Below are 13,028 nucleotides of genomic sequence, written 5' to 3'. Positions count from 1 at the left end.
GGGATTTGGGGGTCTTGTCAAAATCTTCAGTTATTTATTCACTCTAAGGATGCAGGGTTAGAAATATGAGCTTGGAGGAGGGAAGACCAGGAGAAATAATACTCAAACTAAAAAATTAGGAAGGAGGTACCAGTAAGAAAGAACACAAGATAACCACCAACACGAAACCACTGCTGTCTAAAATATTAGTCAGTTCTCATTATACTTGACCAATGATCTGCTCTGGTGTTCTAATTTTCACTTGGCTTCTGCACTGACATGAACTATTTTTTCCCCCTCCTTCTTTACTACTGCTGACTCTCCCATTCCACTTTGATGGGTGGTTCTCACCTTCCTAGTGTCTATATACATTAAAGTGCCCAGGACTCAACCCTTGGAGCTCTTCTCTGCATCCTCTTGGTCTCCGGGAGACTGCATCAAGTGCTCTGTCTTGTCATACTGGAGTATCCCCAATCCTACCACCTCACTTTGCCCGATCCCCTGGTCCAGGCAGCCATCAGCCGTCACTTCTGTGACTGCACAGTCTTCCTTCCTCCTCCTCTGCCATAGTCCTTCTGTACACAGCAGCCGAAAGGGCAGTTTAAAAAATACGCAGGTGGGTAAGGTAGTTCCTGCACTCAAAATATCCTCTGGCTCCTGCTCTCAAGTCACTTGGAATGAAGTCCAAGGTCCCCCAATGGCCCACGGCAGCCTCTGCACTGCTCACATCCTCCAGCATTCTTGTCCGTTACCGTCCAGCCACCCTTTCCTTCTGACTGCAACTATAGACCTGCTCCTGCCAGGACCTTTGCTGTCACTCTTCCGATGACCTCAAGGCTCATCCCTCACCTCCCCCAGGCTCTGTTTAGTGTTATCTCTCACAGTGCAGACAAGTTTTCCTAGTCCACCCAGCTATACAAGCACTCACTGCCCTCACTCTCTGTACCACGCCTTGCTCTATTTTCTTTCATCGCATTTACAGCCATCTGATATGTTGTGTTTTCATGCATTCAGTTGTTTGATTGTTTTTCTCTCGCATGAGATTAGAAGCTCCATGGAAATAAAGGTTTTGAGAGTTTGCTTAATGCTTCCTTTCCAGTGATCTGAATAGCACCTGACACTTGACATACACTCTAATGACATTTGTAGAAGGAAGGAAGCAAGGGAGGGAGGGAGGAAGATGGGAAGGGAGAGGAGAGAGAAAGGGAGGATGGAAGGAAGGGAGGAAGAAAAAACAAGGACAACTAAACTTGACAGACTCAAAGAGTCTCAAAGCACGATGCTACATTACAACAGGACATAGCACCTAAGTTTTAGAGAGATGGTCCTAAATCCCCAACAAGTGTTTACATGTGCTCAGTATTTCGTTTAATATGACACAGAACTACACTGTATATTCTAAATGACTTCTCTCTCAGATATTCATATACAGGGGAAAAACAAAAAACTAGCAATAGAAGGAATGAACTAGTTTTCTTGAAAAGCCATTCAAGTGGAGTGAAGTCCCCAGTGATCCTGGGGAAATGAATTAGTTTTCATTATCTCACCACTCGAGTGTGTACAAAACTGAAGTTAAGAGGAACACATCCGTCCTTGTAAAACATAGTTAGATTTCTTACTTTTCTCAGTTATGCTGCGCGTGCCTCTGAGCAATGTGGCATGTAGTGTGTGAATATATTTCCCAGAAAGTTAAATGTAAATGACTGAAAAGAGGAACATAACATTTATTTTAAAAGTATCAGTTTACAAAGTGAGGATCCACAGTGAAGGGTTTCATATTAATTGTTTAAAACTTACTATTATTTTAGCTGCCATTGATCACACATATAAAACCCTGATTTTCTAACTTCTGTCTCAGTCTAACTTTGTAAAACTTTTTGATGTAAGTTCTGCTTGAATTTTAACGAGCAACTATTACTTCAGAATTTTCCATTATACTAAAAATGTGCTAATGTTTAGTCATGTTTATTTTATTCATTCAAATAAAACAAAAATTTTTGACATATAGACACTATTCTATACAAAATACACAAGCAATAACCAACAAGGATCTACTTTACAGCACAGAGAACTACACTCAATCTTTTGTAAGAACCTATAAGGGAAAAGAATCTGAAAAAGGTTCCAAAACACTTTGCGGTAACCTGAAATCAACTACACTTTAATAAAAAATAAACTAGATTTTAAAAAATTTAAAGAAGAACCTATGTTGTGTCAGACACAGGAAATGCAGCAGTAGATGAAACAGTGCTCCTGTCCTCACGTAATTTATGTTTCAGTAGAAACTAAAATCTAACTAGAACAAAAACAAACAGGTAAAAACATGAATTAATAGGATGAATTCATAGGACGGGATGGTGATAAAAACTACCAAGACACCCTAAATATGAAAGAGGGGCTAGGAGTCTGTGGGTAGGGCAGAGGTTGAGAGAGTTGCAGGCTTTGGGTGCCTAGCCAAGAAAAGTCTCTTTGATTGGGAAACACCTGCATAGTAACCTAAGGAAAAGAGGAACATGCTGTGACAGAGCTCAACAGGACCATACCAGGAGAAACTTTCTGTCCAAACCTGCTCAGTAGGACTAACCTGATACTCCTTGGAGAAGGAAATGGCCACCCACACCAGTATTCTTACCTGGGAAATCCCATGGGCAGAGGAGCCTGGCTATAGTCCATGGGGTTGCAAAGAGTCACAACTAAACAACAATACCTGATAACAAGGAATAATACATTATCCAAAATTCAGTATTCACTGAATATACAGCTCCATGTTACACATGGTAAATAATGAAAATGAAGTTGAATAATCAAGTGATCCATTTAACTTGCTTAAATTTAGAACTTAAATATAGCAGTTTATAAAATCCGAGGATAGTTTATCCATATTAGTTATTTTCTTTAAATTTGATTTCCATAACAAATTAATCTTTATACCAAATTAAATTTTTTTCACTAATTTTAAAGACTCATATAAATCAGAATAACAAAATTAGTGTAAAACGGAGATCAAGAAAGATAACAGATAAAAGATTATTTATTTTTAAAAAGTACTATAGAATTATTATAATAATTTAAGGATCTAAGTTGAGACAAAATCTATAAGTGCATAATTAAGCAAGAAAAATGCCACATGAATTATATGTTCTCCTGAAAGATGGTAGTCACAAATATTTATTATGCTCTTATTCCCTGCTTTGCCCTGTTCTAATCACTTTGGGCAATAAAACATCTATGTATCTATTTCCCATTCTCTCATGAGCAGTAACAATATATGGACCCACATAAAGTAATTAAACATGAAACAAGAAAATAATACCAGTCTGTAATTCAGTGCTGACTGGAACATAATCAAATCCTGAAAGTAACAAGTAAATTAAAAACACAGGACTGTGGTTTAGGTGACCTTGTCACTCCTGGCTTTCTCCTGTGTGTGACCCTGAGTACGTCAGTTAACCCCCTTTCTACAGATGAAAGTGTGAAAGTGTTAGTCACTCAGTCATGTCCAACTCTTAGCAACTCCATGGACTGTGGCCGGCCAGGTTCCTGTCTCCATGAGATTCTCCAGGCAAGAATACTGGAGTGGGCTGCCGTTCCTTTCTCCAGAGGATCGTCCCAACCCAGGGATCGAACCGGAGTCTCCCACATTGCAGGCAGATGCTTTACCATCTGAACCACCCTGACTCACACATAATATGAAGAAATTAGCTAAATTTCTCTCAAACTCTAATGCCCTCGAGCACTGTCTAGGACAAAAGTCCACAACTGTGTCCCCCAGACCAAATCTGGCCCGCTGCTCGCTTTTGTTAAGTAAAGCTGTGCTGGACCACACCCCCATTCACTCATTTATGTCTGCTTTCACATCCCAGCAGAATGTCACAAAAAGAGACCACACAGCCTCTGCAGCTAAAGGATTTACTATCTGACCTTCTACAGAGAAAGTTTTCCAACCTCTGGTTCAATATAATGAATATTCCATGTATCCACAAAGAAGAATGATTAACGATCATTTATGGTAACACAAATAAGACCTGAAGAATTGAGAGGATATAGATGAAGAGGGTTAAGAACACTATAGAGACAGGAGAAGTTTTAAAGCTACAATGAGGATGAAATTTCCCCGTGATGGCTGTAGCTATACTCCACATGTGCCCATATTGCCAGACTGACTATTAGGATGAATGATCCATTTTTATCTCCAACTGTAATAATAGTTATTACACCTTCCATCTTCCAAAGAGTCTGATTGCTTGTTGTTCTAGAGCATGCGTCTCAATACTCTGCAGACATTAAACATTAGAAAATCAAACAGATCCCTGGAGAAAGTTAGGATTTTTATACTAGTGGTAATAGTAGTAGAGAAAGAGGGAGAATGCTAACATTTGAAATAATTTAGTATTGTATTTTTCCATACTGGGATGTCTTCCAAAACTACAGCCACATAGTCATGGCAAATATTTGGTCTCCAGTGTATTTCCCTTCCAGGGAATCCTGGATGAAAACTAGAAGAGCAGATGGGCCTTGAGTTTTATTTTCACACAATTTCAGTCAATCAGGAAGGCAGACTAGCTGTAAGAATTCTGTATGAATTCAAGCTGGAACAGAGGAAGTGATCGGCAAAGTGAGACGAAATGGCTGTGGCCCTTCACCTCCAAGAGCATGGCTGAGAGTGATAGTTCTTGGCAATGGGGATGGACAGCAAGTTCGCGAGGTCAGAGGACTTTAGAACATATGTCATTGACATCAGAGTAGCATTCAAATGTTATCTCTGATTAAGAAATAATGTTGGAAAACATTCACCACATCTTTTAAAACCACAGCACTTACAATATATGTTTTATATCACACATTTAGAAATACAAGTAAATACCCAGAAAATAAGAATGGCAAAGAACTCCAGAACCAAACAGTGCTACCAGAATGGAAATCCTATTTTTTAAAATTTTTATTGGAGTTACTTTACAACGCTGATTAGATTCTACTGTACAGCAAAGTGAATCAGTTACACGTATATCCCCCCTTTTTTGAATTTCCTTCCCGTTCAGGTCACCACAGAGCATTGAGTAGTGTTCCCTGTGCTGTACAATCGGTTCTCATTAGTTATCTATTTTATGCATCATATCAGTATCATATATCATATCATATCAATACATCATATCTATCCCTACCTCAATCCATCCCATGCCCTCTTCTTCCTTTTGTATCCATATTTGTATCCCTTTGTATCCATATCCATAATGTATCCATACATTCTAGAAACATTTGATTCACACTCAGAACAAAAAAAAAGGCACTGTAAAAGGCATACTCTCAAGGGAATACATCATAAAATGTTCTCTTTATTTCCTGTGCATTCAACTCCTGACTTTTGAATCTAGAACTGTATGACCATCAGCCTCAGGTTTTATGACTCCATTGTCAGGGCAAAGTTAAGAGGCCAGACCTCCCCCTAAAGTCTTCTGTTTCCAATCAGTAGCCTCCTGCCTGGCTCCTTCTGGCCAAAACTATCTCAAATTGCAAGCTAAGTGGTGGTGGTCATTTCCTTCCCTGGCTCCCCTAAGAGCATCTCAGTTGTTCCCAGAGATGGCCTGTCTTTCTTGTGGCGATGCTCATTTCAAGGCCTAGAGGTCCATCTCAGTGGGTGCTCCAGGACTGCATGATGCCTCCCACTCCTGACTTTCCTTCTGCTCTGCTTGCTCCCCAAGGTGTCCAGCTACAGCCAGTCGGTGTCCTCAGCTGAGTCTACAACTGCCTGAGTCTCCAGCCATTGTTGAGGATGTTATCCTCTGTGCCATTTCCCTGAATTCCCGGACAAAGCATGCTTTGGCTACATTGTTTCATAGACAGTGGAAAATTCTTTGGACAAATAAGGTGCTATTTCTTATCTAGCCTCAGTTCAGTTCAGTCGCTCAGTCGTGTCTGACTTTTTGCGACCCCATGAATTGCAGCACGCCAGGCCTCCCTGTACATCACCAACTCCTGGAGTTCACTGAGACTCATGTCCATTGAGTCAGTGATACCATCCAGCCATCTCATCCTTTGTCGTCCCCTTCTCCTCCTGCCCCCAATCCCTCCCAGCATCAGAGTCTTTTCCAATGAGTCAACTCTTCCCATGAGGTGGCCAAAGTACTGGAGTTTCAGCTTTAGCATCATTCCTTCCAAAGAAATCCCAGGGCAGATCTCCTTCAGAATGGACTGGTTGGATCTCCCTGCAATCCAAGGGACTCTCAAGAGTCTTCTCCAACACCACAGTTCAAAAGCATCAATTCTTCGGCGCTCAGCCTTCTTCACAGTCCAACTCTCACATCCATACATGACCACTGGAAAAACCATAGCCTTGACTAGACGGACCTTTGTTGGCAAAGTAATGTCTCTTCTTTTCAATATGCAATATAGGTTGGTCATAACTTTCCTTCCAAGGAGTAAGCGTCTTTTAATTTCATGGCTGCAGTCACCATCTGCAGTGATTTTGGAGTGGATAGTTTTAGGATTTGGATGAAAAAGAGACTGAAGCCACGACTCAGGTGTGTTTCCTGAGGAATCACTGAGATTAATATAGTCCTGTAAATGCTTCACAAAGTATAACGAATGTCAGTTTCCACACTTAGATCAAACAAAGGCTGGTATGGGATCTAGCACTGCTTTAGAGACTGTATTCCCAAGACTATGATTCCATGTGTGCGTGTGTATGTTTTAAATATTCTTCTCAATAAAGAGGAGAGAAGAGGAGAGGAAGGGAGGTAGGGAGGAAAGGAGGGAGGAGGAGAGAAAAATGAGAGAAAAAAATGAGAGAAAGAACAAGAAAGAAAAAGAAAGGAAGAAAGGCACAGCACTAACAATAACTTCACAATCTGTTTCTCCACATTTAAGGCAGTCCCACTATTTTTATTCCCTATAAACATAGGCCACTGGTTCCAGAAGTCTTTGTTTTGATGCACTTAGAAACGTGGTGCTTTGTCTTCTTTCCTTAGCACACATTCCTTGCATAGGCTCTGTATTTTTCACCTCGGAACTTTGCTAACTTTAGCATTCTATTAAAAAACCCAAACAAACTGAGCTCATTTCCATATGCCATCTGTGGAAATCCCATACCCCACTTACTTTTCTCTATGGAAAAGGTGTAATTCTACCTGGGAGCCAAATGTCTTTGAATTGAATAATGTACATATACATTTTGATGTTTAAATACTGTATTACTCCTTGAATGTATGGCCAGTACCGGAAATTGAAACATGACATGCTCTTCCAGTATATTTTATAACTTTTTGTAAGTTCAGTTATTTTAACTTAACCTGATCTAATAAATAATTTCTAGGATAGTTGTGATTTGCAGAGATTAGTATTAGACTGAGGTTTTCCCAATATTAGCACATGGAAGAGAGCATGCTCTTTACAATTAAAAAAAATGATATTTTATTCCTAGGGGTATGAATTTGGATGACTAAGTTCCATCTTATCCAGAATGTCTTCAGGTTTGTTTGTTTGTTTGTTTGTTTTTCATTATTTCAAATGGCCATTTCTAATTTTGGATAAGTTTTTCTATGATTTCCTACATCATAGCAATAGACAGTAAATGGTTTTAAAAATCAGTAGGATAGGAGAATTCTGGAAAAAATGTTTGCTCTTCCTTAGGGCAAAATACTGATGACTCCAACTCAACTCTAATTTTATATATCTTCATTTTCATCATAATTTCCTCCCGTACTGTTTATGATTCATGCCTTGCTTTGTGTACTTCTTGCTCAAACATCCCTAGCCTACTCTTTGTCACTGGAAATAAGATTTCTTTTTTTGCCTGATCCTATAAAATTCCATACAATACAGAGAAAGAAAGGATTTTTCACAATCCACAGAAGTAATCACTGCTACTAGTTTTCACATACACATCCACACACTCACTACATTTGATACAACACGTATGTTTCAATGCGTGAGGACACTGACAATCTGGTCTTTAGCATACACTGACTTATCAAAGAAATGTCCATACAAATATTTCCTTTTGTTTTAAAATAAAAATAAATATTGCTTTGTATTTCATTTTATGAAGGGATCTTTTATTATCTACATCTGGATCTTCATAGCAGGGTTAAACTCCTTTGCACAGAAAATGCAGGAATGTTAGTTCATTGGGAAAAGAGATTATATATTTAAATTCAGAATTAATTGTCCTTTCATACAATGTATGGAGAATTTATCTAGTTTTCTTTACTTAAGGCATCTCACAAAAGACATGAAGCCAGCAATCATGAAGAGAAGTATAATTAGTTTGCCATTAAATGCTAATTTAGAAAAAGGTAAAGATAATAAATTTGGAACTAAATCAACTGAGTGGACATGTTTTACCTGACATATAATGAAAATCAATAAGGGAAAAAAGGAAACCTGTCTCTCCCCTTTATCTTCTCACTGAAACTTTCCTCTTTACACCTTCACGGAGGGGACCCTACTTTCCTTTTTGTTCATTTCCACTCAGTGGGAAACAACCAAATGTGCTGCCATATGCATTACAGCAGCCTTGAATTCAATGAGGCAGTGCCCCTTTTCCATCTCAGTAGCATAAACTGTAGAAACCACTAAGCCAAAATCAGCAAATAAATAGTAATAGTAATCATTTTTGAGTACTTATGGGGCAGGCAATGCAGTAAATATTCTGCGAGAATACTCTCAGTGAGTTACTTTATTTAGTAAGCCTTTGACATTGATATCATTACCATTATACAGATGAGGAAGCTTGAGACATCACAGTTAAAGAATAATAGTGAAAGTGAAGTGAAGGTCGTTCAGTCATGTCCAACTCTTTGCAACCCCATGGACTGTATAGTCCATGGAATTCTCCAGGCCAGAATACTGGAGTGGTTAGCCCTTCCCTTCTCCAGAGGATCTTCCCAACCCAGGGATCAAACCCAGGTCTCCTGCATTGCAGGTGGATTCTTTACCAACTGAGCTATCAGGGAAGCCCAAAGAATAATAGAACAAGGACAAAAGCCAAGTTGTATATGATTACAAGTTTTTGAGGTCTACCATCTCCAGGGTCACTTTGGATAAAATCTGTACACTGGATTTATTCTTGAGTGTGTAGATCTCCTAACAAAAATGAAATGGTCAGATTTTTCTTGCTGTTGTTTTTTAGCCACTGAGTCATGTCTTGACTCTTTTGCGACCCCATGGACTGTAGCCCCTGCAGGCTCATCTGTCCATGGCATTTTCCAGGCAAGAACACTGGAGTGGGTTGCCATTTTGTTCTCCAGTGGATCTTCCCAACATAGGGATCCAACCCATGTCTCCTGCATTGCAGGTGAGTTCTTTACTGCTGAGTCACCAGGGAAGCCCAGATTTTTCTTACCACTTCCCATTTTGATCCCAGGAATTTACTTGAAGTGATGCCCCCTCTGTCATGCAGCAATTTTAAGGTCTTCTGTCCACAACAAACCCATATCTTTCAAATAAAAGGAAGAGACACCCACAGTTTTAAATAGGTGTTCTCAGAGAAAATCATACAGGATCAGCATTTCAGCTCATATGCCTACATCCAATAAATATAATGTTCAGCACAGTACATCAAATTTATTCCATTTATTCATGTAATAAATATTTATTGGGCACTTATTTCCTGCTTCAACCTTTATCCCTTCAAAATCCATTTTCTTTGTACTTGCCTGATGGATCTTTTAAAAAGCAGATCAGATTATTCCTGGCCCTTGTTCCTGAGGGCTTCCCCTTGCATTGAGCATGGAACCTTAACTCCAGCAGAGCCTGTGATGGCTTGGCTCTCAATGATCTCTGGAGTTATTTTATTTCACTCTTCTCCTCTGAGTCGCTAAGCTCCAGTTTCACTTTCCTTTCTCTTTTTCAGACACACCAAGCACATTCCTGCTAAAGTGCCTCTTCCTCTCCCTGCCTCCTGGCTGGAATTCTCTTCATCAGCTCTAAAGAAGGTGGACTCCTTTCCAGACAGCCCCCAACTCAAATACCAGCCCACTCTTTCTCTGGCCAGTGTCTAAATGCATCAACTCAAATTCCAGCTTCATATTGGTATTTGACATTACTTGGTATTTGATGGCACGGTTTTATTTTGTTCATAGCACCAATGATAATCTAAAATATTCTCTTTTTACAATAATCATATAAAATGAGTAAATTTTTAGAAAAATATAACTTTATCAAATTTGACTCAAAAAAGAAGTCAAACACCTCATTAATGCCATAGCCATTAAAGAAACTGAGTCAGAAGCTTAAAATCTCACAAAGAAAACCTCAGGCCCTATATAGTTCACAGACAAATTCAACCAAACTCCCAGGTGGCTCAGTGGTAAAGAATATGCCTGCCAATGTAGGTGACATAGGAGACAAGGGTTTGATCCTTGGGGAGGGAAGATGCCCTGGACTAGGAAATGGCAGCCCACTCCAAGATTCTTGCCTGGGAAATCCCTTAGACAGAGGATCCTGGGGGGCTACAGTCCATGGAGTCACAAAGAGGTGGACACAATGGAAATGACTTAGCACACACAAATAAGTTTTATCAAACTTTCTTTTAAAAAATTACTTTTGTTAGGTAGGCTGTTTTTAACTTTTTATATTATACTAGAGTATAGTTGATTAACAATGTTGTGTTAGTTTAAAAAAAATGAAAATAAAATAATCCTGATTGTTTATCTTTTAAAAATGTTTATTACTTTTCTGAATTGCCTGGGATCAGGGTATGTGCCTGTCCTGTTGAGCCTGTATTCCCAGGGCCTAAGAATCTGGCATGCAGCATGAATACCATATAGGGCATTACTGACAATGATAAGTAATAAATCCATCTAAATGTGAGCAGGGCAAAATAGTTCCTAGATTTTGGCAACAGAGATGTATTTACTTTATCTAATGGACATTTTTGCATTTTCCCATTTTTAAAAATTGCTTGTGCAAAAAGAGTTGGCTTTATCCCATGATGTTACATGTAGAGCTTCCTCACTATATCCCACATAAGTAAGATCATCTCTCTGATCTTTATCAACTTAAAATGATTTGTCATGTGAACCTTTGTATTATACTGAGGGTTTTTCTACATCATCAGTACATGCCTTTAGAATTTTTAAAATATCTTGTCTCCAGCAGTGAATTTTGTAAGAGTTGAAGCTACTGACGTTTCTGAGAGTACTCTTTCAAAACCCCTTTTGTTTTTCTTTGTTTGCAAAAGAAAATAAGAATTTGGTATTTCTAAAATAACACTTTCCTCCTATATCATTGAAAACACACTGTGATAAGTATTTGGTTATATGTTGATCTCCCTGCTATATGGTGATCTGTTCTGAAGGAAGGGGAGTTTTTTACATTCTCAGTATATGGAAAATATAACGTATGGTAGGGATCTTCACATCCTTTGAAAAATACTGAACATAATCAGTATAGTAGCATCTGTTAATGAACAGATTCAATGTTATCATCTTAAAAAAATCAAATCAAATTTTTTCCTTTTTTTTTCAGTCTAATAGCTATGTTCACAAAACATTTAAGAAAATATAGCTAGAGAATCAGCCATGTTTGCAAGAATCACAGTTGTAAATCAAATAGGAAATTGTCTGCTCTGCACATACCAAGGGTGAATTACTCAAGAATTGCAGTTCAAATTATGCTGGACATTTAACAGCTGCAGCACATTTCTGACAGATGGTTTAACAGATTAATCAGTTTCAAATTATCTACGAAACTGTTATATACCAGGAAAAAAAAAAAAGATTTGTGAGAATAAAAAAGTTTTTTCTCCTCTAAGTCAATATTTTAATTTCAGAGAAATAAATTCTGTCACACCAAACAATAAAAATCAATGTTCACCTTTTGTACAATATAGAAAACATCTTGAAAATTGTATTTATATTACTTCATGCTAAAAAGCAAATGGTATTCAAAAGTAGCATCAACTAAGGATTTAATCTCTAAAATAAGGGTGAACATGGTCTTTTTTTCCTCAACTTATATTCTATAGTCTCATGAACAGGCAGAGCTACCCTGAAATTTTAATAAAACAGTAATTTGAAGAGTGCCAAGGTCAATTGTAGTGTGAGTAAATGAACCTTAGGCCACTTCTAGCTGTCATCGGTAATCTTCCTATGGACAAGACTCTTCTAGATTGCAATTTGTTGGTCCACTGGTAAACGACTAGATTTCTGACTCGGATCTAGTTTCATTTACTGGTTAACTCCAAGAGAGTATTCACTGATAAAAAGCAGTGTATTTATTGACAATCAAGTCTATATCCTAGACTATTTAATCCACTTCCATTTTTAATTAATTAACTAAAGGGCTTTATTTAAACCTCCTCCAGTGTTCCTGACTCAAGTTATATCAGATTTGATCATGAACTTGATTGGTCCAAAGTGGACAGTGGAGTACCAGACAGTCAATAAAGCAAAGCTGTCAGAGAAGGTTTAATTAATTAACATGCATTTATGGTATGCTAAGGTAAAGGAAAATGGGCCATGAAACAGTGTTTGTAATATAATCCCAATAGTATATACACATTTATATGCAGAATACATTATATGAATGCTGGGCTGGATGAATCACAATCTGGAATCAAGATTCCAGGAGAAACATCAATAAACTAAAATATGCAGATTATAACACTCTAATGGCAGAAAGCAAAGAGGAACTAAAGAGCCTCTTGATGAGGGTGAAAGAGGAGAGGGAAAAAGCTGGCTTAAAACTCAACATTCAGAAAACTAAGATCATGGCATCTGGTCCCATCATTTCATGGCAAATAGATGGGGAAACAATGGAAACAGTGGTGGATCTTATTTTCTTAGATTCCAAAATCACTGCAGATGGTGACTGTAACCATGAAATTAAAAGATGCTTGCTCCGTGGAAGGTAAGCTATGACAAACCTAGACAACAAATAAAAAAGCAGAGATATCACTTTGCCAACAAAAGTCCATACAGTCAAAGCTATGTTTTTTCCAGTAGCCATGTGCGGATGTGAGAATTGGACAATAAAGAAAGCTGAGCACTGAAGAACTGATGCTTTTGAGCTGTGGTATTGAAGAAGGTGCTTGAGAGTCCCTTGGACTG

At 38.3% G+C, this 13,028-nt stretch overlaps 1 protein-coding gene across 1 annotated transcript in view; it reads right to left on the bottom strand.

Moving 5' to 3' along the window:
• LOC129658456 (contactin-associated protein-like 2) overlaps positions 1-13,028 on the bottom strand; it is an 836,688-nt gene that overhangs the window by 629,256 nt on the left and 194,404 nt on the right. The gene's annotated exons all lie outside the window — the stretch shown is intronic.

Source organism: Bubalus kerabau, chromosome 8, assembly GCF_029407905.1.
Source record: "Bubalus kerabau isolate K-KA32 ecotype Philippines breed swamp buffalo chromosome 8, PCC_UOA_SB_1v2, whole genome shotgun sequence".
Taxonomy (NCBI): domain Eukaryota; kingdom Metazoa; phylum Chordata; class Mammalia; order Artiodactyla; family Bovidae; genus Bubalus; species Bubalus kerabau.
The sequence above is the reverse complement of the archived record's forward strand: the minus strand, read 5'-3'. Positions and strand labels throughout refer to the sequence as shown.